General features: G+C 36.1%; 1 protein-coding gene across 5 annotated transcripts in view; it reads right to left on the bottom strand.

The window, feature by feature from the left end:
- The window catches only part of LOC134541656 (NAD(+) hydrolase sarm1), a 568468-nt gene that overhangs the window by 366749 nt on the left and 183100 nt on the right, over positions 1 to 18619 (bottom strand). The window lies entirely within an intron of this gene.

Here is an 18619-nt window from a genome sequence, read left to right as displayed (position 1 = left end):
GTTCTGATTTTTTTTAGCAATAAATGCCTGCCTCTAATAATAAGTCGTTAACCTTTAAAATGGGTAGATCTACATGGACCAACGGTACCTCAAGTACATATTTGTATTATACATAAATCTATGTTTCCGAACGTGTCTAGAGTTTTGCACAATGCATAAACTTTATTCGAGTTTTTGAAGGAACCCCAGAAGATGTGCTTCATTGGTGAAGTGGACTGATATGTAGGGCCATGTATTTTTCGCGAACAAATCAGAACGCCGATTAGACTACAATAAAGTATGCCCGTGCCAGCGGTTTCTTCCTTGTGATTTGTGACCATATTCAAGAGAAGAAAATTGCCATGTTTGACTAGGCCATTCAGGACGCGTTTGCTTCCGCACTGACTGTGATTAGGGTACCAACTGTAAACATGTAGCTGAAAGAAACTCAACCAATCACAATGCACGGGCGATGCCACGTTGTTTTAACTCTCAGCTAGTCTCGAAATATTTTCCTGAAAAATGCATGCCTCTACTGATAAATGTATGGTCCCAATTTTGATCATAACATAAAATTGTGAAGAAAAAATGTCATGATGTGCGTGTTTGACCCTTTGTATATTGGTTAGTAACAAAATTTAAAAATATAAAAAAAAGTTAAAAATGTAAAAAAAAATATTATATTTATTTATGAGTGTGTGGCTCTCAGGTTGGATTCAAAAATGATAGCTGGTCCCGGAAAAGAGCGAAGTTGGTCATCACTGCTGGAGATTAAAAACCGAACAAATAGCGGAAGCAGCGCAAAGGTTTAATAAAGGGCTAGTTGAATGTGAGCATGTTAAGAAATGAATCCGGTCTCTGGTGATGACATGGCGCGCGAGAGGGGGGAGGCGAATCCAAGATGGCGCGGCGCACCGGGTTGACGCCTGGAGACGGCGCGGGAAACGGCCGCCGACAGCGCTCCCAGCGGCAACTGGGTCAGAGTGTCAGACCACCCGCCTGGAGGCCTTCTTTTCACAGGCGAGACTGCCAAAACCCGAAGTTCCCCGAAGTTCATGCTTTTTTCCCCGTATCTTTAATGTAGCTATCCTAACCAAATCAACCGTCCACAACGTTTTAAAGTATTTATAATGTAGCTAACCTGACCTAATTGACCATTAGTATCATTTTATCAACACCGATATATTTATTTACAATGAACAAAAAAAAAACCGAAGATGCACGATCGGGCGTTTGGCTCTCTCGTCTGTGAAAAGAAGGCTTCCCCTCTGGCTTCGTCTTGTCGTGTCTCACACTCACGACAACCCGTCTTCCGCCAGCATCGGCATTCTTAATGTAAAAGAAAACAATAACACGGGTAGGCGACAACAAAACTCCCGCCTCCCTGTCGTAGCCTCCGAGCACTGCGGACTGCTAGGCGGTGCCACTACTGTTGAATGCTGGGAAATAGCGTTATTATTTTCTGCTACACCCTAGAGCCGAAACTGTCAAGATGGCGGACTCGCGCGAGTTGGCTGCACGCGCTCGCATATGTTTGATTCACTGGACATCGGTAAACGTACCAACAATATAGGTGTGTCGAAATAATATTTTTTGATAACATAAACAATTTTAATATGAAATAAACACACCTTTAAAAAAATTGGTTGTCTGTAAAGTCGGTTTACGGACGATAGTTTAACGTGACAACGTCATAACAAAACATTGATGAAATGATTGCATACTTTATAAATCAAATTGAATCAGTTTTATTTTAATAATAAAAGAATAAATACTTGAAATTATACTAGTAATCAGATTTTTAAAATGCAAGAATAATTAACCTTTATTGATGAAATTGTTGTTGTAATAAGCAATGAAAACCACATTAACTTTAAACTTCACTTTATAAACAGTCGAGTGGAAGAGAGATAGATGCGGCGCAAGCGTACAATGAGCGTAACGAGACACAGCGTAACGGAACAATGTGCGTAACGGGACACTTTTTCGTGCGTGCAGCCGGCGTTCATCGATTTATTAGAAGTTGTCACGTCAATAATTCGAGATTAAACTAGCTTCATTACATTTATAAAGTAACGTCTCAAGGTTGGGGATAGTGTGTATGTGTAGCACAACGGTAAAGTTTGTAGCACAACGGTAAAGTTATTGAACGAAACATGAACGCCAAGACACATTTTAGACCCTGTCATTGCATTTTATAATTTGAATCTTGTATATACTTCATTATTTAATTACATGTACTTTACCTTATGCGAAAATGTTATTATTAATAGTATTTAATTCTCTACTTGCTCTAATAGCTTTTAATACATATTTCTGCACATTTGTTCTGTTATTTCCTACTAGTTAGGCCTACAGAGAATTTTAAGTATCAATTTTAAAATAAACAATAAATACAAAAGTAATTTAATAAATTATATATTTATATTAACTTTGTAACTGAAAGTAATTTATAACGAAGTAAATGTCCGTATACAATTGATATTTAAAGAACAATTGATAGTAATGCGAGGTGGTTTTCTTTAACTTAGGATTATAGTTGATGATGAGGACTTCACTTATCTATAAATTTTCTTTTTACCTTATTACTTAAAAAAAGTTATGTTAGAATTACTCAAAAAGGTTAATAAGTTATAAAACACAGTAATAAACTAACACAAAATAACCTATTAAAAGTCATGACTCGTCATTTTGAACTATTAAGATGAACATATTAATTACTGTGGGCGTGAACAAACTATCCCTATAAATTAAATCATGTAATTTTACAATTAGGTATACATTACAAGTTTCCTACGTTAAATCAAACGTAAAATCTCTTGTATACTTCTTAAAATAATATTTATAAACTAGCCCATCAAGACGGAAATTCATCTTATTTAGACCAGAGCTCGTACAATTTTTTTTTCAATCAATGACACATCAAGTTGCATTATTTTTTTCAAGTGGCGTGTAGAAGAAAATTATAAAAAACCAATTCCACTGTTAACATTCTTTTAGAATCAATGGCTTACAATTGTTGTGTATTTTCAGTATCTGGTTATATTTACAGGTCTACAGCCATTATACATGAAATTTATCAAGGAAAAAAATAAACTTATATAAAAATTAATCAATACTTTTTCTCATATCGCTTTGGTTGCACAATAACGTCCTTGTGTAAGTAAAAATATTATTGCTGTCAAAAGTGTGCTTTTATGTTAAAAAATGCAAGATTTATATTTGTGAAGCTCTACTGGTGGTACAACATCAATGAATGAAATGATGCAGTGCACACTTCAGCAGCGATGTCTTCGTGGTGTCAAGAACATGGACGCTTAAAGAAAACCTTAATAAATAAAATATGTTTTAAATCTAAACTAATTAGATTTGTTGTTTCACACATTAATTATTCTGTGCAAAAATTGATTACACAAATTAAAATAAGTCTAATAATAGGAATTACAGACTATATTCCATAAGCACAGAATACAGAATAATATTTGTGTTTAAATAATTTTTGTAACATATCGACTAGCAGACACTTTAGGTTGCGATTACGCCCGCCTTGCACGATGTTTCATTTCTTCCATATCGTCTGTCATCCCCATAGGTATACAAGTAAGCATGACAGTCTGTATATATCAGTAGAGAAAAAATAATTCGGTTCTTTAAACACACGGTTCTTAATGTGCCAACAGAAAAACAGCTTCTATAGTTGCCGACCAAAGCAGCTACATATGAGTAGAATAAACTCATTGCTATAGTCTGACCAAAAACTGAAAGGACACGAACTTTTCAGCAGTGGAATATAAAATTATTTAACCTGGGGAATGGATATTTATTTTTTCTCCTATATCTAACTGCCTAAAATGCAACAATTGTGTCTTAATAAACTGTATATAAATATATAATGTGCAATTATTAACTTCATAAAAATGTAATATTCTTGCTATGCTAGTGTGAAAATAAAAAAGTAAAAAAATATATATAGTGGAAAAGGGGTCTGATTTAATGTAGGTTTTTCATAAGTATAATATTGCATGCAATTAGTCACTGCATCGAGATAACTCTCAGCAATAATTTACTCATTTAACTTTAACGACACACTAATAGCTATAAATAGTAAGCATTCTTCAGGCAATTTCATAATTACCAGTTTGTTTATAACATTTTTTCACGTGAACCGCAGTTTTTGTTGCCTTCTTTTCCAAACGGCATGCACGGATACTGAATTGCTTATCTGATGTTACGTAAAAAGGTTAGTTTGCATAACGTCACACTAATGGCCCAGACATCATTAGTATTGTTCAGGTAGTTTCATAAATGCCAGCGTGTGTGTGTGTGTGTGTGTGTGTGCGAGTGTGTGTTCTTCTGACAGCCGGTAATTGTCGGTCGCGTGATGCGAGACAATGGGCATCGAAGGGCGAGCAGCAGGAAGGCAGAAGAGAAAGTTGGCTCGCTTCCACTGATAACTTTTAACGCGCCATTACGCAATGGGCAGAGAGAGACCTCGCCTTGACCTCGCTCAAGCCACTGAGTGCCCTGGCGCCGCGTAACGGCGCGGGTTCGGTGCCACGACAGGTCACTAATGTCTAGGGGCATGCAGATTTCGCGAAACGATTTCGGGACTAGATGAAAGTTAAAACACTGTAGCATCGCCTGTGTTACATGATTGGGTGAGTTTCTCCCAGGTACTTATCGATAAAGACGGAAAAATTCGCGGATTCCTTTCGAGACAGGCTGGAATCCAAACTCGTTTAGCTTAATGCTGCGTCAGTGATTGGGCCGCAATTTACCTGAAGTAGGTACTCTGAGCCAATGGCAAACACTCAACAAAAGAAGTATCGAATCATAAGAATCGCAGTAAACAGGTGTCCCGAGTCGGTAGCCAATGACCAGGTGATAGTTGCCCGAGTACATAGAGAATCGTGGAGTCTATCCTAGTGGTCATTGAAACCGCGAATTTTTCCAGTCCCTACTTATCGATTGTAACAACACCAATAACAGTGATTCAGTGCGGAAGCAAACGCGTCCTGAGTGGCTCGGTCAGATAAAGGCGACGACTTCTCTCGCAGACGGCCGCCAATTACAAGGAAGAAACCACAGGTGCGGGTATACCTTGTTGCAGTCTAATAAGTGTTCAGATATTTCCGCGAGAAAAGCCTGCCCCTAATAATGTCATTTACGTGATGCGCGACGGCTTCAGCTAGGCTGGTTCATTCAACAGACGCCATATTTTTTACGTACATAATTTATGCTACTGATTAAACTACAACTTTAAAAAAAAATTACAGCGCCTGAAATTTGGTCACGTTTGTATTCTTTTTGTAGAAGAAATCTGTATTCTACTGATAAAAACCAACAATTTTACTTTTTACACTCTTCAATTTACTGCGTAACATTTTTTACAATATTTTGTGACACAAAAGTTGTTAAGAGTAGTCAAAGTACTTAAGATATAAAAATAAAGTTATTACGTACACCATGTTATACATCTATAAATATTACATCAAAATAATGCATTTTAATGAGTATCCATTAAAATCACATGAAATAATTGAAGTACAGGTAAAAAAATCTGACATTAAGAATATCATCGAAAAAAAGTTTGCATAAGATGCTTAAAACTCGGTATCATACGCCATTTCTGTTATTTATATGAAAATCTTGTCAAAATCTATTATTTAAGGTATTTTACTTTAAAATTTATCACAACTTTTTGAGATATCTAAAATTTTATCTAAAAATTTCTCAACAGATATGTACTTAATCTCATATAATAGCGCTAAAAAAATAGCGTGGCTTCTAACGGCTCGAAAATAACGCTCAGTAAACATCAGGTGAGAAAATTAGTGATCCACCGACAAATACAAGAGAGCTGTCATTATTTAATTACTAGAAAGTGTCTTAATGACAAGAAAATGAAACAGCCAACTCGGTGCACAGCGGTAAATTTCAACAAAATTCTGGCCAAAACCTCAGATTTTTTTTTGACGTGACAACGTCTAATAAATCGATGAACGCCAGCAGCACGCACGAAAAAAGTGTCCCGTTACGCACATTGTCCCGTTACGCTCATTGTACGCTTGCGCCGCATCTATCTCTCTTCCACTCGATTGGAACAACCATCGATTTGACTTTTTCGAGGCACATTAAACTTGAAACACTCCCATTCGTTTCCTACTTCTAATATCATCGTCCTATCATTAACAGATTAACACAGATTGGAAGAAGTTAAATAGAAAACATGTATAAAAGTTATAGTCAAAATAATCTCTTCGTTAAAGTAATAAATATATTTGAATTAATGAGTGCAAATAAAAGTAAATTTATCAATTAAATTGTAGATTTCATTCAATCATTTTTGTATCCATACAAAATAGTGATAATTCAATAAAAATGATTCAATTTTATTCATAAAAGTATGTAATCATGTCATCAATTTTTGTTATGACGTCACGTTAACTATTGTTCGTAAACCGACTTTACAGACAACTTTTTTTTTTTTTAATTTACGGAAGGCATTCTACGTAAAGCTGAAATACCGTTCCGTGCGAGAGTGGGGTAACCTCCTCACCCTCCCCATTACTAGTAAATACTTACCAGCTGTTAGTAACTGTTAAAATATTGAAGAGTAAGGGGCCTTGTGGTTCTTGTCTCAAAGTAAACTGTTGTTTAAAATTTAAAGTCAAAGAAAGCGCTACCGTTTTGTCAATTTAAACACATGGGTTATGTTCCAAGAGGTAGCTATACACAATATGCTAAAATATTATTTTAGTGACATCTGATAAAAAATTTAAATAATTCGATTATCAATGTATTACCTAAAATAGGAAATAAAATATTAATGCAAAATAAAGTAGAGTATTCAGCCGTATTCAGTTAAGATTTTAGGATCATATTGTAGGTCTATTTTACAAATCCTCAAAAGATATTCTGCGCAAAATTGCTCTTAAAAAAATACAAGTTCGTTAGTGGAAGACATGCGAAGAGACAATAGCATTAGATCAGTAACATAATGTCTCTGCTATTCCTACATAATAGTTACTAACACTATTAGGTAGATTTCAAAGAAATACTAACTATTGTAGCCGTAACCATAGTACGACTTCCGACATGTTGTTCATGTTGCAAATAAACACATTATTCTAAACTCGGACACGAAATTTAAACTAGAATGTTTTAAAATAATTCCAAGCGTGATAAAATGTACTTATCAATAAAATATACGCTTTTCAAGTACATATCACTATTCATAGACGCGAATCACAAACATACTGTCTATGCCCGCCGCTAGAATTCGCTGCCTGAATAGCCAAAAAAAAAAATTAAAAAAATGTTTGTCGCCGTCACCCGCAGATGACAGCAGGAAACAAACGGACATTTTAAACTATTAGAAACGGCTCCGATAAAATCTAAAGACTTGAAAATTTCTTAAACCACGTCTTTGGACCCGATTTTCAACAAGAAATTTGACTGAAATCCATATCTTGTTGAAATGCCCTAAGCATATTATACTACAAGGTTTCTGCACATGTTAGAAATTATAATTTTATACCATTACTATAATATTAACCTGAAACATTTTAAAGCACATATTAAAACACTAAGTTTATGTTTGTATATTTGTTTTTGCTTAAACGACTGAAATCAGTCTGTAAATTCTTCCTACAAACAAACCTTAACCTTATTGAGCAAATTCACCTTTATTAGGTAGTATATAATATTACATTATTATGTTATTGCTACCGAGCCCGTTGACTTAGTGCAAGGAGAACGTGTATTATAATTATTGTAATGCCCGTTTTATTAGAAATTTTTAAAGTTGAAATTACTTTTTTACAATGACTATTGTTAGTTTACCAAATACATTCCGGGGTAGATTCACTATCATGAAGTTTCAATTTGGACCACCAACACTTTTGGTATGTACCCTAATGTTTACGAAAGTAAACTACATACGGGTTTATGCTGCTGTGCGCGAGTCCGCAGTCTTTGCATCTCAATTCCGTTCATCGACTTCCTTTTTCATTTCCACGAAATGACCTCCCGAGCAAATGCCGTATATGAGAGCTGCGTGCTTCAGACCTCGTTAGCGCCAGTTCAGCTGGCTGCTTGTGAAGAAAACAGCAGAAGAATTCCCGTGTGGCGAGATCTTCGTACTCCTACACGATAACATTCAGATTACATTTTGAAGACCAAAATATATAGTTGAAGACTACGTGCATGACCTGTGAAGACAAGGAAATATGGTTCGCCACAGGGACGCCAATCTATAGGATTCCAAGCGCCCCTCCTCCCAACCCTCAAATACAATATGTAGGGTGGAATTAAATAGTAGACTCATCAAAGTATGATTAGTTTTGTGGATTGTTGTAATTTAACGAATAGCGTAGATGTTAGCTGATAAATAAACTCTAATTTATTAATTTGGACTATTCTTTCAAGAACTGTTTTTACCCCCCACCTTGTAATACTGCACGTCCATGAATTTTTTACTTCTAAATTGATCACGGGGTTTCCACGCAGCCATTTTATTTTCATATTCTTGTCGCGTCGCGATGTTGCGGTTCTAGAATTACGCGCGCGGATGGCTGCAGCCGGTTTGAGTCCCGCGCGAGGAGGTGGTAAGACGGGTCGTTCAGCTCTGGCCATCGCGGCGGGGAGGGGGAGCGGGGAGAAGATTACAGGATTGCAGAAGGACTACAGGAACGCCGGGAGCTGGTGCTTATTCACCGCCAGCACTTGGTCCTCAGACGTGAACATGGGAGGCGACGCGTGGTCCTCAGACGTGAACATTTCGAACAGGCGTGCGAGAAGAGGCGCCTCCGTGCACACTCAGCTGATTCCAACAACTCCTGCACTGTTCCCTTGTTCTTGTTTTCGAAAACACGTGATCACAGTTCAAAAACGTAATAAATATGAAAGTTACGGAAACGTAACCTACTAAAAAAAAAAAAAAAAAAAAAAAAAAAAATGGGTGCGTGTATTTTATGTACGCGCGTTAGACGTTATACTTATCTTGTGCGGTAAAAAACTAACTTTAAAATTGCATGCAAATAATTAATAGAAATAAAATAATAACATGACCGTGGTGATACTATAAACACGGTTAATAAAATAACAATACAATGAAAAATTTAAAAATGTTAACCTTAATTATTTAATTTAGTAGAGACACATTTTAATTCATAAAAAAAGCTTAATGTTTATTCTTATATAATAATATTAATTATTTATTAAATAATAATTGAATCATATAGAATATATAATACACATAAATTATTCACATGGGAACATAATCTCACTTATATAAATACACTCGAAAATACACTTGGAAAAGCTTATAAAGACAGTTCTATCACTAATATTTAAAATGCATGATGTTTTTAATGATATGGACAAGTAAGTATTCAATATCACTCACTAAAGTATAATATTTAAAAGCACATATAATTTTTATTTGTATGTAGACTTTTTTTTTATCCTGTGAAAATTTCGTTGCATTATTGTTAGAGACCGGAAAAATTCTCGATTTCAATGACCTGTAGGATAGACTCCATGATCCTCTATGCATGCGGGAAAATGACATCTGCTCATTGGCTACTGACTCGTGATACCTGTTAACTGGGACGCTAGTGATTCGATACTTCTTTTGTTCAAGGTTTTTCACTGGCCGAGTGTCTTTCAGATAAAAATGTTGCCCAATCACTGATGCGGTAAAAGGGCAAACGTTTTTGGATACTGGCCTATCTCGAAAGGAATCCGCGAATTTTTCCGGTCTCTAATTATTGTAGAAATTCACTGTCATATATATATATATATATATATATATATATATATATATAATGCGCCCAACGGAAGTATTTCTTCAAAAATGAAGTGATAGTAATTGAAGTAGATGTTTAGCCAACGACTGTACAGAGGAAGGAGCACCACCCATCACTACGTGAGACATGCTAGGCCCTGTACTCGTCGCCTGCTCGCGCACGATAGCGCGACTTCGTCGTCGGAGGCAGGGTGTCCACAAGGAAAAAATATTTCGTACCAACTTAGGCGAGAAAAAAGTACTAGATTTGGAAAAAAAAACTACTAATTTATGATTTGTTATGGTTTCGACAATTTTGGAAGTTATTATGGCACTTCAATGCTCGAACTTAAATATCTTATCACACACATATACATTCCATAGTTTTTTAAAAATAATCACGCTTAATAATAAAACATATTGGAGCTACAGTAATATTATTATATTAAAGAAAAAAGTACTAGATCTGGCACGCAAGTACTAACTGTGGACACCCTGGTCGGAGGTCGACTCGCGAATCTCGGAGGAACGCCGAACAAGGGTGGGCGGGGCGGGGAGGCGCTGACCAATGAAACAAAGACACGTCCCGGAGGGGGAAGACTGGTCATTAGCGCCTCTGCGACCCTAACTTCCGCGCCTCTGCGACCCTAACTTCCCTCTGGCCCGGCAATTACGACCAGACGACGGCTGTTAATCCTCTCTCGCCCATTAGTGGCGAGGCGTTTTTGAAACACCCTGCGTGGGTGGCGCTGCAAAGCGAGGAAACAACAAAGCAGTACCTACTAGCGCATGCGCTTATCTGAAATTTGTTTATGAGCTACTCTTTAATTTCTGACCTTGAATCAAAACTCCACAACGCTTTTATTTGATACTATTAAAATTTATAACTGGGAGGTTATAGACGAACTGTGTACGTTTCTTGCTTCAGCAGCAATGCGGAGTAATTTTTTTTTACGTGAATACGTCTTTAAAATTGCTTCCATAGTGGGAGGCAATTAAAAAAACGAACGATAACAAAATCGGGGAATACAGTTTGGGTGTCGCAGCTACATATCTATCATCTCCATACAAAATTTAATTACACCACTGGATAGCTAAATGATAAAATAATTCGTAACGCTCAGTGAGGACTGTGACGTATCGCGCGCGGTGGAGGGGGAAGCGCCGCCATTTTGAGGTCAAATTTTCCTGCGTCTCGAGATTTCCATTTAGTATAACTTTTGACTCGGAGATGCTACGACGTTCGTTTGAGTTTCAATCGTCAGCTCTCGTCAAAATATATCGATTCCATGTATAAAACATTAGTGCAAAATAGTTACAGTGAATATATATGGTGTTAAAATATAAAAAAAAATAGCGTAGGAATTAAATAATTTGTATACGCATACAAACACGTATTTACGTACAACACACGGCCGTGTTCATGACACAGCCACACCCCTTTTTTTTTCTCCCTTCAAAGGTTGAATTCGAAAGCGTTCGGATCGGCAGGGGAACGCAGCGAGTTGGCAACACTGCAAGGCGGCGGCGCGGACCGGCGCGGAGATGTGCAGTCGCAGATAAGGCGCATCGCTAATTACCAGCGTTCCGCCGACAGACTCCAGCCCAGCACAGCACAGCCGGCCCTGGAAGTGGGTACGGGGGAGGGGGAGGAGAGCTACTTTTTACGACTTCCGCGCGGCCGTGTTAACCATTTGTTGACTCGCCGCAGATGAAAGGGCGCCGCCTCGCAGCTCCGCGAGTTGGCACATCGCGCCGCAGAACCGTCCCACGTGCAGAAGCGAAAACCTGCCCCGGATTCATTTTACATATATATATATATTTTTTGACGTGACAACGTCTAATAAATCGATTAACGCCGGCTGCACGCACTAAAAAGTGTCCCGTTACGCACATTGTCCCGTTACGCTCATTGTACGCTTGCGCCGCATCTATCTCTCTTCCACTCGATTGGAACAACCATCGATTTTACTTTTTCGAGGCACATTAAACTTGAAACACTCTCATTCGTTTCCTACTTGTCCTATCATCGTCCCATCCTTAACAGAATAACACAGATTGGAAGAAGTTAAATAGCAAACATGTATAAAAGTTATAATTAAAATAATCTCTTCGTTAAAGTAATAAACATATTTGAATTAATGAGTGCAAATAAAAGTAAAGTTATCAATTAATTAGGCCTATAGATTTAATTTCACTCCTCCTTTGTATCCATACAAAATAGTGATAATTCAATAAAAATGATTCGATTTTATTCATAAAAGTATGCAATCATTTCAACAATGTTTTGTTATGACGTTGTCACGTTAATCTATCGTCCGTAAACCGACTTTACAGACAACCAATTTTTTAAGTTATACTTCTTTGCGCGCGTTATGGAAAAATTATGAGAGCGAATTTTTACGATGCGCGCGCACCATGCAACGAAATTTTCACAGGAAGATGGCGGAGCCACGTGTATGAACATAAAATCATACACAGTCAGTTTCATGAAAATTAGGGGACATATCTAACGTATTGGCGTGACAAATGAAACTTTATAATACTCAAATTATCCTGAAATATATTTGGTAAACTAAAATAGTGATAGCAAAGAGTCATTTCAAGTTTTCAAAACCTAAAAATAATGGTATTTCAACAATTATAATACGACTCGAACACCAAGGGGCTTAACAATCCTATTGCAGGCTTCGTTGAGCAAAATTAAGAGATTAAGAGAGAGATATTATTGAGAGCATTATTACAGCCAGGAGCGCAGGCAGAATTTATTTATTTTTTTTGGAGGAGGGGGGTGGGGGGAGAGAGAACATCTTTCCTTGCCGTTTGCTTTCAGATTCTTTCCATTCGTTGGTGGAATTGACATACATTTTTAGACACCCATGATTAGAGCTGTAGTCATTCCCAAAACGAGATAAATATGTAACGCCAATGAATTCACTTGGGGAAACTATTTGTTTGATTATATGGTACGCTTCAACAAAGTTAAATTTTGAAAAAAAAAATAAATAAATTATAAACAAACATGGTTATTGCTTAAAGAACTATTAAATCCGACACGCCGTCTCACCATTTTCATCTATCCTCAAACACGTGACTGCTAGAACTGAATGCAGATTTCTCCAACACCGACGGGACCTGTAGCACATCATGCAGAGTGGAATGAGACACGGATTTGGCAGATTTCCTTGCCGTTGGCTGCAGTTCGTACCGACTCTATTGCCTGGGATCGAGTCCACATTCAACCGAAGGTTATCACGTTCTAAATTTGTTTTGTTTTGTTTTTTCCTTGGGAGAAAATTCAAAGAACAGACTCGACGGTGGATAAAAAGTATTAGCTAATTGTCAGAAGCTATGATACACTCGACTTCAATGTGGTTCACAGACATTCTTGTGTTAATATGTCAACTGGGGAAAGTTGACTGTAAGTGTGTTAAAAACATAAATGTGTGGTTATTACAACAGCTCTTAATATCTTGGCTATTTTTTTTTTCAAATAATATATGAACGTAATGTGACGGACATGAGAATAAAAACATGACACTATAGTTGCTAAAGCCTGCCCCACACGACACCCATTTCCTTAGCAGTTTTCATGTAATTTTTATGCTAGCGCGCCTGCTCCCGTGTGGGTAACATTTCAGCACCCTTCCAAGGGGTCTGGCTCTGGGTATAAAAGTTTTCATAACCGAAGTCTTAGCCAAAACCGTAATAGAACGTGTTCTATTTTTCTGCTATACCCACGAGCTGGAGCCGTCAAGATGGCGGACCCACGTGTTGCAATATAACCCCGTATATAGTCTGTATTGTCAACATTAAGGGACGTAACAAATGTAATGGTATGCCAAATGAAACTTTATAATAGTAAAACTACTATGGAATATATTTGTTAAGCTGAAATTGCCACAGAAAGAAGTAATCGGAAATTTTAAAATACGTTATGAAAATACGTTACGTTTATATTACCCATTATCTCCTATCACGTTCGTAGAAGTTGCGGTAGCGTAGTGGCGAAGGGCAAGATGGCAGTGGTAGAAGGGTGATTTTGAATGTGGTAAGAATCCTCATCAGTCCAATTTTTTTTTATAGTTTTTTTTTTAAATAACAGATAATTAAATTGTACATACTGTGCTTTCTGCAAATATAAATTATTAGAATTAATTTATGATATAATATTATTAACTACATTTAGGTGTCTCAGTCCATTGATTTTATTCATAGTACTACGTACCTAGATTTATTTTTACTTTTAAAAAAGTAAAGTAAAATCACATGTTCACAAATAATTTAAACCAAAAGTTAATTTTATAATTAAAACGCCAACGTTTATTAAGAAACGAGTGTTCATAAATTAATAATGAATAAACTGATACTTCATAGCGACACACCTGTGAGGGTAAAAAAAAAAACATGCAAAATGTTTTTCTTCACCGAAGATTTAAATTTATTACGCGGTATGTGCGTGTTTATTTGTCTCACTGGGTTACAAAAAATATTAGTTACAATTCCTCTAATTATGTAGTTAAATATAAGTAATCAATAAATCTTATATATAACATATATGAATCGGTAGCATTTTTTTACTATTACAATGAAATTAGCTTGATTAACTGTATAATTAAATTAATATTAGAATTTAAACCGTACATAAACTACATTTAGTAAACCCAATGTCCCTTGTATCATTTAAATTTATATATTTTTAGATTTTGAAATTAACCTACAACTTAAAAATATATTTGTAATTCCAAAATTGCTCTTAATTTGTTTTTAAATAATAAACCAATTTTGTTATTTATTTGCAAATGAAAAATATAAGATAAAATATCAAATAATATTTCCGCAAGTTACATAATTTTTAACACAAACAGGTGTAACTTTCACTTTTTTTTCAGTATTTAAGTTGACTACGACAGGTTTATCCTCCCCTGATATGTTTGCTTTGGTCGGCAACTGCGTTGGCTGGTTTTCTGTTAGCATTCTAGGTATCGTGTGTATGGAGTTAAGAAATCTTTCTGCGGTTCTGCTATACAAATTTTTATAAAAATTTTTTTTACCCATGGGTATAACAGAAGTTATAGCAGAAAATGGGCATCGTGTGGGGTGGGCTTAAGCGTATGTATGACCAACCAAATAAAAAAGTTAGAAATTACTACAAAAACAATTTGTAGTTCTGAAGTTAATATTTCGCATTCACTGCAGAATTAATATAACAGTTTTTCATGTGTAAACATCTTAGCTCTCAGTATACAGTATTTGGTAGGAGATATTTCGTGAAAATGGAACGGAAGTGGATGAACGTAAATGTAACCCAAAGATGGCGGACCCACGCGTAGCAACATAAACCTGTATATAGTCACTTTCGTGCATGTTAGGGTACATAACAAACATATTTGCGTGCCAAATGAAACTTTGTGATAGTGAAACTCCCGTGATATATCCTGGGCAAACTAAAATATTAATAGTTAAAAAATTCTGGAGTTTCAAAATACCTAAGAAAACTGGCATTACAGTGATTATAAAAAATATTCTCCATGTTGCATTATAACAATCTCTGTAACACAGCGGCAGAGCGCACGCTTGCCAACATGGTTCAATATCGCCAACTGAAAAATTTTGCCGGCTTCTTCAATAATATAATACTACGTGATAATAAGGTTGAATCAGCTTTATAATGTTGCTTGTTTGTAGTAAGTATATACAGACATATTTCAGTCGTTTAAGCAAAAACAAATATACAAACATATACTTAGTGTTATAAATATATTTTTAAATGTTTCAGATTAATATTTCAGTAATGCCATATAAGTATAACTTCTAACGAGTGTGGAAACTATAGTATTAACTGTTAAGTAAGTTTAAAACAAGACGGGCAGTATTTTAATAAAATAACTTGTTGAGAATCATGTCCAAAGCCGGCGTTTAGTAATTTTTTCAAGTCTTTTATTGGAGCCGAGTTGATCTCTGCATGATAGTGGCCAGCCACGTTTATGATTCAGGCAACGAATTCTAGCGGCTGGCGTAGAAAGTAAGTGTGTGATTCGCGTCTTGATCAGTACATATGTCACGCTGGTATTATTATTAGCAACTCCACTTTAAATGTCGTGTCCGAGTATCGCATAAAAAGACGTGTCCGAGTATCGTATAATAGGATTATTTGCAACATGAACAACATGAGAACACATGAATTTACTGGTTACTGAAGTTAAGACGTCTACACATCGCTGGCGAGTATTGAAAGACTCGCGCACTAAACACACACACATATGCATATATGCATATATGTATATATATATAATATATACATATATATTATATATAATATATATGCACACATATTTTAATTATTAACAACAATTTTTTCAGTCATCGACAATAACTTTTTTTTTTACCGTGTCAAATGAAAAGTTGTATGGTCAGTACTGGCGTTTTTTTTTAAATATTTATTTTAAATTTTAAACTCGGTGGTAAGAGTGTCTTGCTGGTGAGCTCAAAGTAGCTGAAGGTTTGATTCTCGGCCGGGTCTAGTGTTGAGTTTGTCTTCCCGTGTTCGGCACTGGTTGTCGTGTTGTCAGTCGTTCTACACCACGCTGCCGAATGCGTTGGCGAATCATCGCAGAATCATCTCACGGTCGTCTCCCGTGTCGACGGCCAGGGTACAAACCAGCCTCCACGCAGTTCACTCAGCAACTGTTTCCTCAATGCAAGACGGACATTACATGCTATACAATTATTTGACCGCGATGTCATGAACATGAAATAGAGATACCGGTATGTTGACTGTTTTACCAAAACAGTGCGTTCTAAATATAATTGTCTAGTTTGTTAAATTCGTTCAGCATATGCGCATGCAAAGGTTTTCTAATTTATTCGTTACCAGCTGAAGCACCCGGCGTTGACCGGGCTAAACACGCCTTAATATAAGGAACAACACCACCGAGTTTCAAGTCTGTAAGAAATATGGGAAGCCGGGGCTGAAAGGGGTACCAAGTTGAAAAAAAAAATATATATATATATATATATTGAATAAAATAGGGTTAATTAAGAGAGCTGCAAATTCTTCTATGAACACTTTATAACGTAGAAATGGAGAAAAAAATACATCAATATTTTAAGAAAACAAAAGCACGATAATTGTGTAGTTTTCCAAAAACATTATGGCAAGGACAAGGAATTACAAAAAAAAAACATATACAACTAGTGTAAATGCTAAAAAAAAAACAAGTTTGCTCTATATTTATTTAGTTTTACGTGACTATAAAGGTTTAACTACAGTTTTAATTGATTGCGTCCTTTTCTTAAGCCTATTCACAAAATCCAAACATTAGGACCTCATCTTCACTATCTAATCCCGCACAAGAATTTCGTGCCTATTTTTTGCACATGGAACAACCGACCCAACCTTCAACTGGCTTCGAGTAAAATTCCCCGCAATATAAACATTCACTGTCAGAAAAATCATTAGAATCACTATCGTTGGTTTTTGGTACTCTCTTCAGCTTCTTCTATTTTCCTTTGTCTTCAGGCACTTTCCTTTTTTTTTTTTTTTCATTCTTAAATAGTCTTCTTTAGCAATTTTTTTTCTTCTTTTTCCTTAATAGTGGCGTCTAACTCTGTTTAGTAAGGTGAATCTGTTAAGAAAGCGGTTTTCCCCCTTCTTCCGATTCACTCTTTTCTAACTTTCTTTAACTTTTGGAATAGGCATTCGAATTTCAGGTGAAACATGAAATGAAGAGGCCTTGTTGTCGGTTGTCATTCAAGAGCACCCACGAATGGCACAATAATTAGCAAAAAAAAAAAAATCACACAACGAAAACTTCAAGTACCAACTCTCAAGAAATCAAGAATAATATGGCTGTCGTATTTGAGCAGTAACAGGTTGATCTAGTTCTACTTGTTGCTGCCCGCTAGCAGCACCTCCTTGACATTGAAGTATCTCTAACTTCATTCCGCCCCGGTACCCCGTTGTGCCCCGTGTTCCCCTACACTAGAAAAACGGAAAATGTTGATTTTAAAGTCTGATTGATTGCACAATCTCGGTGCATCGAGACTACGCATCTGCAGCTTCGTTTTGTAGGAAGACAAATAACCGCTAGGCAAGACGTAACGGACATCGAGAAACGCTAAAGACTTTAGTAATTTGCTTGTTTTTTTTGTAGTAGTGTAGAATTTATGTAATAAGTTTTTTGTTTGTAAATGAGCTTGTGGTGTTTTATTTCTTGAAAGTATCACGTTTATGGTATTTTTAATTAAATTACTTTTTTTTGCATTGTCAAGGACCAAAGCAAGGACTCGATTTTTAAAAAATGATTTTTGGATTTTTTTCCCGAATTTCTAGCTAAATAATTAAACATTTCCAAGATGGTGATAAATATGTCATCATCGACTTACTTGAGGCTGGTAAGTAGTAGAGTAATTTAAGCTTCTTTTAAGATTATTTAATATTTAATGAAATTAATATTTTTTACATAAAATTAAAATATTGCATCGATAAGTATCAAACCAATGACCTGAATACATCGAATTAATCAATATTTGAACACGTATTATTTTTTGTTTAGTTTTGGAATTTTCCCCGAATTTATAGCTTAATAATTACAGAATTTCAATATGGCGGCCAAGAAAACTGACAAGATGGCGGGCGATCTGTCAAATGATTACTGCACTCTAGCGGTTAGAAATTAAACTAAAATTGCGGAAGTGCGTTCTGGCAGACGACATGACACTAGCGCTCCTGGTCGCAAGTACTGAAAATAAAGATGGCTGCCTTCAACAGGTGAAAACAAGATGGTGGATATTATGTCGTAATCCAAGATTGCTGCCTCCAGCCGACGAAAACAAAATGGCGGCTAA

Source organism: Bacillus rossius (assembly GCF_032445375.1).
Source record: "Bacillus rossius redtenbacheri isolate Brsri chromosome 4 unlocalized genomic scaffold, Brsri_v3 Brsri_v3_scf4_1, whole genome shotgun sequence".
Taxonomy (NCBI): domain Eukaryota; kingdom Metazoa; phylum Arthropoda; class Insecta; order Phasmatodea; family Bacillidae; genus Bacillus; species Bacillus rossius.
The sequence above is the reverse complement of the archived record's forward strand: the minus strand, read 5'-3'. Positions and strand labels throughout refer to the sequence as shown.